Source organism: Ziziphus jujuba, chromosome 12 (genome assembly GCF_031755915.1).
Source record: "Ziziphus jujuba cultivar Dongzao chromosome 12, ASM3175591v1".
NCBI classification, from domain to species: Eukaryota; Viridiplantae; Streptophyta; class Magnoliopsida; order Rosales; family Rhamnaceae; genus Ziziphus; species Ziziphus jujuba.
In genome coordinates, this window is record NC_083390.1 from 5,795,851 (window position 1) to 5,808,225 (window position 12,375).

The following is a 12,375-nucleotide window of genomic DNA, read 5'->3' on the forward strand; positions in this document are numbered from 1 at the left end:
AGCGATTTATGGTCCTTCGGTTGAATGGTGCTGTTGGTTGGTAGTGCTATCAAGTGGTACGGCGGCCGAGCATGATCGGCTGCTGTGACCAATCTGTTTTCACCTCCTGCATCTATATTGATGATGATGCTCTCCTTGAGATTGAATCCTCTTCTTTCTTGGTCTTCCTGACTATTTCTAATCTTAGGTGGAAGTACAAACTGGTTTATGATATTATCTGGAGCATGCCACTGACATTTATCTCCAAGTGGATATATGGTTTCCAAATATGCGTCACGGAGTGAGTCAACTAAGTAATGCGCCGAGCAAAGGATATATGGAGAAATATGTCAATGCTTACATGCTGCAATTGCATGGACATAAGGAAATCCATCAATGTCAAATTTCTTGCATGAGCACGTCTTATTTTCTAAGTTGACTACTCCAATGAACACGCCATGGCCAACAACTTGAAACTCATATAAGTTCAATGGAATAACACGTAAGCCTCTGCCATTATTTGAACGCTCATGCATGATATTTTTCAACCAATTAGTAACAGGAGTTTGTATTGTAGCTGCGTTAGTTCGACGTTTATACCACCACTTTTACAAGACATAACGAATGTGATTTAGTAATGGCAAAACAAGTTTATCCCTAGCATCAAAAAGCACAGAGTTCATTCTCTCTGCGATGTTAGTGGTCATTATGTTGTATCTATTGTCCGGAAAATATGATTTAGCCCATTTTGCAGGATTTGTATCCTTGAGATATTGTACAACTTCAATACTAACCCCTTCTAAAAGCTGCATGGCCTTATCAAAATCCTCAACAATATATGCTCTAGCTGCATCATTAAAAGTTGATATAATCGCATTGACATTACCTTTAAACTTCTTAGCATGCAAATTTATACCAAGATGAAATGTACAGTGGCCATGGTGATTATTAGGGAAAACTGTACGTATCGCTTTTGCAATGCTCTTATGTCTATCTGATATAAAAGCTATATTCGGATCATCCCCAAACGCTTCTTTAAATCTCTCAAAAACCACATGTAAGCCGCATCCATCTCCCCAAGGCCTATTCCATAAGCAAGTGGATAAATTTGATTGTTCCCTTCCAAACATGATGCAATATATAACAAACCTCTATATCTATTCTTCAGCGTAGTCCCATCGACAACTACAACTCTCCGCATATGCTGAAACCCTCTGATGCTAGCTCCAAGTGCCATGAAAACAATATAAAAATCTGTTTTGATCATAAGTTTCAATTCGAGTAAATGTGCTTGGATTTTTGCTCTTCAAAACGTGATTCCATAAAGGAAGTTTTGCATATGACTCTTCCAGCGTGCCCCACAAACCTGATAGTGCAACTTCCTTGGCGGCCCATGCTTTATTGTAGCTTATGTTTACTCCGTAATTAGAGTGAATGTCATGCATGATATATCGAGGTTTGTATTGCCATGAAATCCCATCAAACGTTGGCTGGATGATGTTTCCGATAACTGAACTTGTTGCTTGATGATAATCCCTTTTCATGATATTTAAAGAGCAAATATGCTCATCCTTGAAGGCCCTAATCATGAAGGCCTCTGTATTATCACCATGTAGCTTGGTAGCATGCAATCACCACATGCAATTGTCGTTTATATATACAACCTCATATCGGACCCTATCTAACTTCTTGACCTTGAATTCAAAATTTCTCCTTAGTGCATAAAGACTAAGCTTCTTCTGTAGCGCATTCTTACTCGAAAAGAGTTGGTTCATTTAAATGATTTCATGGACATTGACAGATGAGAAGCGGCTATGTTCAGCCATGGATGCGGTAGAATCCTATCCAATGTCCAAATGGTTTTCGGTATAAGGAGAAGCAAGCACATCATTATTCACATTACCAATTGGACTATTACCATAAGGTGAATCACCATGTCGACTATCACTAGCTGAAAGTCCCGAATGTTGGGTCCAACAAATGTCACGTAACCCATTTTCACTACGATCAGTGTTGACCTCAACCTCAAATTGTTCATCTTTATCATAATTATGTCCATGATATTCATTCATATCATTAATGTCGAAGCACTCATTATCATAATCATGTTCCACAGATTGCACATCGTTTTCACAAATTTAATTTTCAGAGAATCCAGGTTGAGTTTTTGGCACATGAAGTTCGATTGTTGGGGACTGCATGTCAGCATCAGAGGTACATATAGCTATCTCTGGAACTGCAGATAGTGGGGAAACAGTCATAAATCCTGAACTTGTAGGTATGCTATTCACAACACATCCAGCAGTATTAATACTCTGTGGAACCCTGGATAACACATCAACAATAAATGGAGATCTGTCTTGAGGTCTGTGTGAACTATGCTCTTCTATAAAACTTTGTAGGTCTTCCTCATTTTCCACAACCTACAGCTTACATGACAAACATACATAGTATATAAACTTGAAGATTAATCGATGTTGTGTAGAATCTAAGTTGAGAATGTTGTAGACAACATCTTCAAGTTCTGCCAACGTACAATTCCTTTTGATACGTATAATCTTTGTTCTTTGATATTGGTATCTCCAAGTACCTTTAGAACATAAACTCCATGTTCCATCATAGAACAGTAGAATTGAAATTTGTGACATTGAGCACAAAGGGTTTACCAATTCAAAACATAATAAGTATCTCCTTGTCACAAGTTTGTGGTAATTCTTGAGGTCGTATGACTAAAAATTATTGCAATCGTAGAATCTTTGCTGGAAGGTTTAACTATAGTCCTGAAGCAAAAGTAATGAAAAAGTACAAATGCATTTTCAGAAAATGAGTATAGAAAATAAGCCAAACAATTATGTTTAAATGTTGCATATTAACGCCTAGTAGAATAGCTACTCCTAACAGACATAGTAGATCAAGTAGAATAAGATGTCAAGTTTGTGGCACATGTGCTAAATCATAACATAACGTTAGCTTGAATGAATGCAATGTTGACATTGTGGTGTTTTGTGGATTATTTTGTTCACGATCATAAATATAGTTACATTTAGCATGTCATTCATATACAATAACATTATCAAAGTGGACAAATTCAATTGAGGTGGTTTACTTTCAGAAAATGGAAAAAATTAAATATACCGATGGAACCGTCATTCAATTTTCCAACAAGCAAGTGTTTCGTAATTACCGATGGACCGTATGTAATGATCAAACGTTGTAATTTTCAAATGGAAATTTCTGAACCATTTATGGATTGTTTTACATAAAATCAAACTGACATAGAACTTGCACTTATATATCATGTCAAAACGTGACAAACAATGAATCCAATATAAGGGAAAAATATATACATATATGTACATATATATATATATATATATATACACATACCAAAAAATCTTTAACTCTGATCCATACAAACGTACACTTTAATTACACCCTTTTAAAGTCTATGGGCTCCACAATGAAGATTTTCAGTCTTATTGTTATCACAAAAGGTTGGGGGTATGCAAGGAGACTAAACTGAACTGAAGGTGGTATTGTGTTTTCTTCAATGGTTGGTCAGTGCGAAGAAAGGCTGAAAGGTACGTAACCAACAAAAGAGAAAGAGAGAGGGAGACACACAGGATTCATTGAATGTGGTAGCAGGGAGAGTAAGAGAGAGGGATATAAGTTAATGAGGGTAGATGAGAAATGGGAGATGGTAAAAAAATTTGTTTAAATATTTTCCACTTTATTCGACAATTAATGAGAAATGAGGGTAGATGAGAAATGGGAGATGGTAAAAAAATTTGTTTAAATATTTTCCACTTTATTCGACAGTTAATGAGAAATGAGGGTAGATGAGAAATGGGAGACTGTTCCATTTATTCTACACTTTCATATCCATTTATTTAAATATTTTCCATAAGTGCACAATTAATTCCCTCCTGACAACTCTCATTTGGACATACTACCATGGAGCCGCATTTTAAAAGAGATTGGAAGAAGCTTTCAAGTTGGGAATAGTCTACAATCTAAAACTAACTACATTTTAATGCATACCATTCAAACAAGTTCAAATGGTTAAAAACTAGAGAACCAATATTTGAGAACTCAATTACCATCTATTTAAATTCTCATCCTTTTTATTTATTGCTTTTCCACATCTCAAATAATATGGAGAATTTAATAATGAAATTGGTCCTTACACTTCATCTTGACATGAGAATCATGTACAAAAACTAAAAACTAAATATGAATTAGCAAGAGAAAAATGTACAAGTGTTTTATGAATAAAAACTAGAGAATATTACAGCTCCTACAAAAGGCTCTGTTGGTATCAATCCCAGTTTGACCCAAAGTTCCCCATCAATGTCAAAATCTTGAACACCAACTGGCATCACAATTGGTATAACGCCAAACTTTAGTGACAGCATTAAAAGCATATGGGCACCTCCACTAAAACGGAGACCGATTTTATACCTAGATGAATTTGATATCTAGATGAAATCAAACGAAATATCTGCAGTTAGTTACAATATTTAGCATACAAGTTTCAAAGAAAATAATTAAATACCTAGAGTATCCATAAAGAAGTATAAAGGTTCAAATCTAACAATTGAGGCAATAGCTCATACCCAGTAATATCCCTTGCTCTCTATGAATTGTATAGAATCAAAATCCAATCTCATAGACTGACTTGCTAAAGGATACCCAAATCTCTAAAACAGCAAAAAAACACCAATTTCAATCAATACATTGAGTAGATGGCCAACCTTCAACAAATATTAATCCAGACTGCTAGAAAAATATAAATATGAAAAAAGGACACTCAAGTCATTTTTAATTTTTTTCAAAGATAAAATAGGTATAAGAGAGTAGATAAAAAAAATTTGAAAGGGAGAAGGTATATTTCATTAACATATACATATCAATACAAAGGGGGGTATTTTTCATTAAAGCTTTCAAAATAGGGGCATTCACCCAAATTCGTTTCAAAAAATAATATCTAATTTCATACATTTTCAGGAACTAAAAGAGTCAGAAAAATATGCTAAAAGAATGTCCACAGACACATTCTATGAATTTCTTAAAGGCAAGACAAATAACATAAGATATAATTAAAAGTAACACAGGAAACATTTCCATGTCAAGTAACACATTCAAACTTATAAACATGTCAAATTCAAATAACAGTGCAAAAATTCCATCAATGGCATGGAAAATGCTATAAATGTTGGAAGCTATCTACGAATAAGTATAATGAAAGAAAAAACACTCACAAATAAAATACACACTTACCATGAAATAAAGGAATGGAAACAGAGATGCTATTGGCAGCACTGCAAACAAATTGAGAAAGACAGTCAGTCATAAACAATTAATATGCTGAGAAAATCATATAGATCATAGATCATACAAGTGGTCCCGGACATGTGTGATTCAAGCAAGAAATGAAGAAGAGATCATTTCTTAAACAAATTATATAAAAACATGGTATAAATAATATTGATCTAAGTAAAAAGTACCAAATGACAAAAAAAATCATTGTGATGCACAACTAAATTCTATTTGGAAGGGAAAACAAAAGGCAACAATAAATGTCTAATCTATTTACAGATAAAATAAAATAACTTGAAAAAAAAAAAAGGATGAAGAAGAAGAAGAAGAAACAAGGCTATACGTCGGACTTCAAAAAGGTTAACAAAACTGAATTAAAGTTAAAGATGTTTGTTGGATCTTCATTCAATCATACTTCAAAGCATGTCTATCAAAAACAGAGTGTCAAGAAGAAGGAAGAATGTGAAAATGTTTTCCATCAAATTCTTTTGCTACTTCCTTGTCAACCTCTGCCAACCTTCCAAAGTGCAGCATCAAAGTCAACCACCAATAATCTAACAAGTACAAAACATGTAGCAAAGAACAAAATACACATCATAGATGCAACAAATCAAACAAAACATCAACATGATCAACATTTAACAATGCTTTGGAATGCCAAAAACCAAAAATTAATAAAAATAAATAAATAACAAACAGTAGAAGAATAAGAAAAAGCATACCATTACACAACACAACAATCCAAATAAAAAGAAGGTCTCGAATTGGTAAACCACGTTGTATCTCTTTATACAGTTCCACCTTACAACCTAGGCAATTCTCATAGTAAACCACATTCTTCAATAGCCTCTCTCTACTCTCTTCCACCAACTTTTTTTTTTTTTAACTTACTTATTGGATTTTCAATACTCTTACAGATTTCTCGTTTATATTGAGAGATTGAGATGAATGAAACTCTATTATTACTTCACCATTAAATGGATTTTAGTAAAGCACCGACTAAGCATAGCTAATGAAGCATGGAAGACAAACACAGAGACACCTTGCTCGTCCTTTATTAAGTTCCAACTTATCTAGTGAAACTATAACAAATAACATGTGGTTCTAACTCCTAACAATGTATATAAACATATTTGTCTTTTTTTTTTTGTTTTTTTTTTTTCTCCCATCTTTGTCTATTCTAGAAAGTCATATCTAGTAAGAAAAAATTATATATATATATATATATATATCAATAATAATAATACATATTAAACACATTTTTCATTTCCTTTTTAAATATCATCATTCAATGCGTCAGCCAATCATAATTTATACAGAACCGGTGGCAGATAAGCAATGGCACCAGGCAACTAAGTAAAGCAAAGACATACATTAAATAAGTATCACATGCAACTACGTAAAGCAATAAATTAAATAAGTATCACATGCAAAACCATGACCAATGAACAGTCGAAGTTTTACCCTTATTTTGCAAGAGGTCATTTGTTCTATTTATGGAGAAACCATAAACATTACTTAAATTTAATAGCATCTAGCTACCATTTTTAGAGCTGTCAAGGAAGAACATTCATACAAATCTAAAAGACCCAAGTATCCATGCAAAACAATGTACACCTGAATGCATATAAAAATTGACACTACAGTATGCATCATATTTGCAATACCAAATGCAAATTATCAAACATGCAGGAACCTTAAGGGCAACAGATTTTGCATCATAATTAGATGCATAACCATAAGCAACTAACCATCATTACTTAATCAATTTTTCATACCAACCATAAATTTCCAATAATGGACAAAATTATTCTAAATTCCATAAAATGTTTTAGAACCTTTAGCATATATGTTGAAACATTCCTTACATAATTGCCAATGAAGAGTTCACGTTAATATTCAATTTCATTTCTACATTGTTGTTTTCCAAATAGACCTTTCGACAAAATACCAAACAAATTTTGGGTTCTTATTCAACACATATTCTGCTCATTAGCCTAAAACCACTTAAAAAAATGATTAGATAACTTCCTGGACCTTAATGTCAATGGAATAGGGTAAGCCGTAAGTCTCAATAGCTCCAGAATTGTCCATGACCCTCCAAATAGAAGTTTGAAACATCCATCTTTCAAACTAACTATTCAAAGGGCAATCTTTTCTTTTTTGGAGTGGAGGAACCGTATTACTATTACAAACCCCCAACTTTAACCAGTTCAGCAATCAAGCTCAATAGGAAAAAAACAAACTCTTGTCCTAATAAAGTTAAAATTACTTTTACATATATATATATATATATATATATATATTAATGAACAACAGACAACAAACAACAAAAACCAAATGCAACCCCTAAATCACCATAAAAGACGCTTTTGATGAGTGAGAAATAAGAGATACGAGAATCTAAACCTTTTGGTTGATGTCTTCTCTCCTGAGATAGAAGAAGAACTCCGTGTAAAGTGAACAACAGACCCAATTCCAAAAACTCCAACAGTTTCATTCACATAAAGCGATTTACAATCAGGATTTTATGTTTCCTTGGACATAAAAACAGAGGGAAAACCTCGGAAGACTCTGATTGACAAGCAAACCAATCCAAAGCTTTCGCACTGGACCGCACAACGACCTGTAGAAATCCTCACAGAATCACATATAAAATGAAAACCAAACAAAACGACATAGTATCAAAACAGCTAAATCTTATGGAATTTTTCAGTACCTAAAACCGAAAGAACCCACTGGAGGTAGAAGGAGGATTCAGCTTCAACTTCCCCACAGCATATTTGATACTCTCTAATCCCTTCTTAAGCATCAATGCCGGGGGTAGAGTACTTGTAATGCAAGTCTCCACCACAAAATCCCTGTCCTCCTTTCCTGAATCCTTGCCGATTTCCATTATCGGACCGTCAAATCGCACACTGAACACTACCTAAAACAAAAATTACAAAAGCATAAGGAAAAAAAATTATAGAAATAGCAAAAACAAAACATAACCCTAATTTTGATTCCAACTTCTCCCAAAATTAATCAGAAAAAGAAAAACACCCCACAAATGTTTTAAAAAAACCATAGAAACCACTCAAATAGAAAAGTCAAAGGAAAAATGAAGCAAACAGACCAGGCATTTTCTCAGAGAGGCCAAGTGAAACAGTAAGCTTAGGCATCTGCTTCTACCATGCAGCACCACCCTTGAGCTTCGTATACAAATCCACGTCCTCCTTCTTCACAACACCCTAATTTCGAATTCCAAGCCATCAATTTCTTTGTATGGAATTTTGATGACTAGAGAGACGAAACGGAGCTGTTTGACAAAAGGGCAACTAAGTGAAGAAAGCTTGATGAATGAGAAAAGATGAGCCAGCTTTGGGGAAAGATAATGAAAGAGAAGAGAACAATCGGGTGAAAAAAAGAAAAAAATAACATAAAAAAAAATAAAAATATTTAATTTGGATATAAGGATATTTTGAAATTATTAAAAATTGAAAGGTTAGAAAATAAAAAGATATTAAATAAAAAGATAAAAATCGTAAAATTTATCCCTTTAAGGGCATTAGGCCAAATTCCCTTTTAGGAAAATGCTTAAAGGAGAAGAAAACGCAAATGGGCTGAGCCTAAGTTAAGCTACTGGCCTTTTAATACATGGGCCTCAAAGTCCAATCATCATACAACCATGTTGCGACGCGTTAACTCCGACTTTCATTGGGCTAGGAGTTAAGTAGTGCAGTGGACAAGCCAGGTGGTTCTAGGCCTTTTTATTCAGCCTCGGCTTTGTGCATTTGGGCCTAGTTCCTGGGGCGAGCCGCAAGTGCTACGTTCGAGCTAGCAACCTCTAAATTCCAAATAGTTCTCTCTTTTTTTTCTTAGGAAAAAAAAAAAAAGATTTAATTATTATTTGCTCAATTATGGTTTGCAAAAAATTATTTGCTGCATTATTAATTTTAATTTTCAAATACTATTGTTTTTTCAAAAATTATATAATTTTTTAAAATATTATATATCATCTTAATGATGATCACTAATGAAATTCATAACTATTTAACAATTTAAATAAATCTCAAAAGGTTTATTTTTTTCAAATTAAATTTTTTAAAATAAAAAATTAATATAAAATTAAACACAAAGAATGGGTAATAGCCATGTTAGCTTTACCAAAAAAGCAAAAAAACATATATCAAATATTAACAATAGTTTTATTGGTGACTATTACCAAAGTTTTCAACAGCACAAATTTTTTTTTATAGAATATTGGCTTGATCCTTTAACGTTATTTTTTTATATATTTTAATTCACAAACTTCATTTTGTGATACAATAGTGTTTTTTAAACTATTTTGAATACAATTTTTGAAAGTTTTGAAACATGTAAATTATTATAACACCAAAAAAACGAACTTACAATGTTACACAACTCCACAAGACGTTCTTCTTCTTCCTTTTTTTTTTTGGGCTGCATATCAAGACTTGTTTGTCAAGACAACTTTATAAAGACTTCTGGCAAAAAAAAAAATGACAACTTGCATCAAATACACTGCATATTTCATAAATACATTTGATTTTACAATTCGGCCTTTAAAACTATTTTTAATATAATTTGTGACTGTTTTGAGATATAAAAATTATTATAACATGAAAATAACATATTTACGATATAGACAACTTTACCCGACTTCTGACAGGAATAACTTACATTAAATAAAAATAAAATAAAAAAACAGATTATTAAACCAAAAAAAAAAAAAAAGATAGTTCAAGTATTAAAAGTGCAAAAAAACTAAAATTCAATGACGAAAGTGCTAAAAAGAAAAATTCAAAAACCAAAATACGATTATAAATAGTTGAGAAACTACAAGAATTGATAGCTCCAATAATAAAAAACACTATTCTTTTTTTGGACAGAACAAATAATAATATTCTAACATAGAGTCTGCTGTACGTATAATTTCTTTTGGGGTATAATATAAGTGTAGAAATATTATGGGTAAGAAATAGCATACTTTGTTATTTCAGCTAAAAAAAAGTAGCAGCATACTTTGTTGTCACAGTTTTTCCACAAACGTTGAATGCACGAAACCGCGTTTTTTAAACCCTCCACACCCAAAATAATTATTTCTCATTGTGCTCAAACTCATAGAAAAAGGAGATTTGAATTTAAAGCAGAGAAAAATATAATGTGTCACAAGGACCATCCCTCACTTTGATTTTTCTAATTACCTTTTCTGGGTCCAAAAGTATCTTCCAAAACTACAAAAACTCTTCCATTTCCAAGTCCAGTTTCATCTTTCAGTAACAGACCGTGAAACCAAACTCCTCTTTTGCTTCATCCAATATGCATTAAAATAAAGGTAACAATTTTTAATCCAACACCATCAGCTTTCCATTTTTTGCATGTGCTTTTTTGATTTTTTGATGTTCCATCAAAAAATATGTCTCTGATTCATGAAGCTCAGAGCTTTTATGAAACTGAATTTAACATTATTTTCTGTAATATATGATCCTGAAAGACTAATAACTATATATATATATATATATATATATCCTATACTCCAATGTTCATGAGCTTAATACCGAATTGGGAAAGCTTGAATTATGTGTAAAATAGGTGAAAATTGTCTAAATTCTTAGCGTTTAGATCCAAAATTAAAAAGATACCCCCCCCCCCCCCAAAAAAAAAAAAAAAAGAAAAAAAAGTTTGAGTAAAAAATGATAAAAACCCAGGTTGAGTCGTAGTTTTAAAATATATGGAGAATAATGATGCAGTCGACAAAAGAATGTGACTGAATCGATTAGATGACTTCGCCATAAACAATCTTTAGAAATAAAATTAAATAAAAATAAAAAAGTATATCCGAAGCTAAATAGCAGAGGACAACGACATGGTAATTGGGTGAGGCAAAAGGGTCATCTCAATTCTCAAAGGTCAAAGTGTCTATCTGCCTACATGTATGGTTTTTTTGACCCACTCGAACTTTGCTTGGACTTACAAATTTGGAAAATCTTATTCCTTTGAATATTGAGATTAACCAATACATAGATATGTGACATATGTTCCTTTAAATATTAGTTAAGGGTAAAGTTCATTGCTTTCTCCTACAGAAGTTTGGAGTTAAAATTTTTAAAAACATCATAGATATACAGATAATAAATATTAAATAATATACATCATTACTCCAATCTTGACTATTGTGTTTGGAAAGTGGGTGAATACTTTCTGCCTATTTTCTGGATGAATACATGGCCAACAACTCATGACTTTTGTTATCAAGATGGACTAATTAAATTAGTTCATGGAAACCGCAATATAACTTGTTTGTATTGCACCGAATTCCAAATATCATATATTTTAATGTAAATATTTATATAAAATTATCTTCTTTCTTTTTTTTTTCTTTTCTTTTTTTTTTTTTGGTTATATTGGAGATAAAGAAATACAAATTCAGATCATTATCCAAAAAAAAAATAGTTATCCAATTATATGTTATTTTATTTTCGTTATTAGAGTGATTTCTTGAGTTATACATGCATAAAAACAAATTCCAAAAGAGAATTGCAATTTTGGTTTATACATGTTAAAATCTTTATCCTACCTCTGTTCTTTCAGATTTTAAGAGGCCATGTCTCATGTCCTTCAAAAACAATTCTATCTAACAATAAGTTTGAAATATGAGGGGAAAATAAATTCCAATCCATAATAATTATTTTGACTCCAATAATATAACTACTTATTGCACTTAAAAGTCAAAAGTTATCCTGGCTCCGTACCTTTTTTTTTTTTTTCACAGTAGACCAACCAAAGACAGCTTATCATGAAATGAAAAAAACAAAATAAAAATCTTTCTTGAATTATGTTTTTTAAATTACAAATAAAACATTTTTCTTTTGTCGCTTGCATGTATGATTACAAGTAATTCTAGGTTTATAACAAACTGTATGTACATATATATACGTATAACTTTTTGGGAGGTATAATATAAGTGTAAAAATATTATTAGAAAGAAATAGCAAACTTTGTTATGACAGTTCTCCACAAACGTTGAATGCAAGAAACCGCGTTTTGTTTCACACCCCCACCCCCACCCCC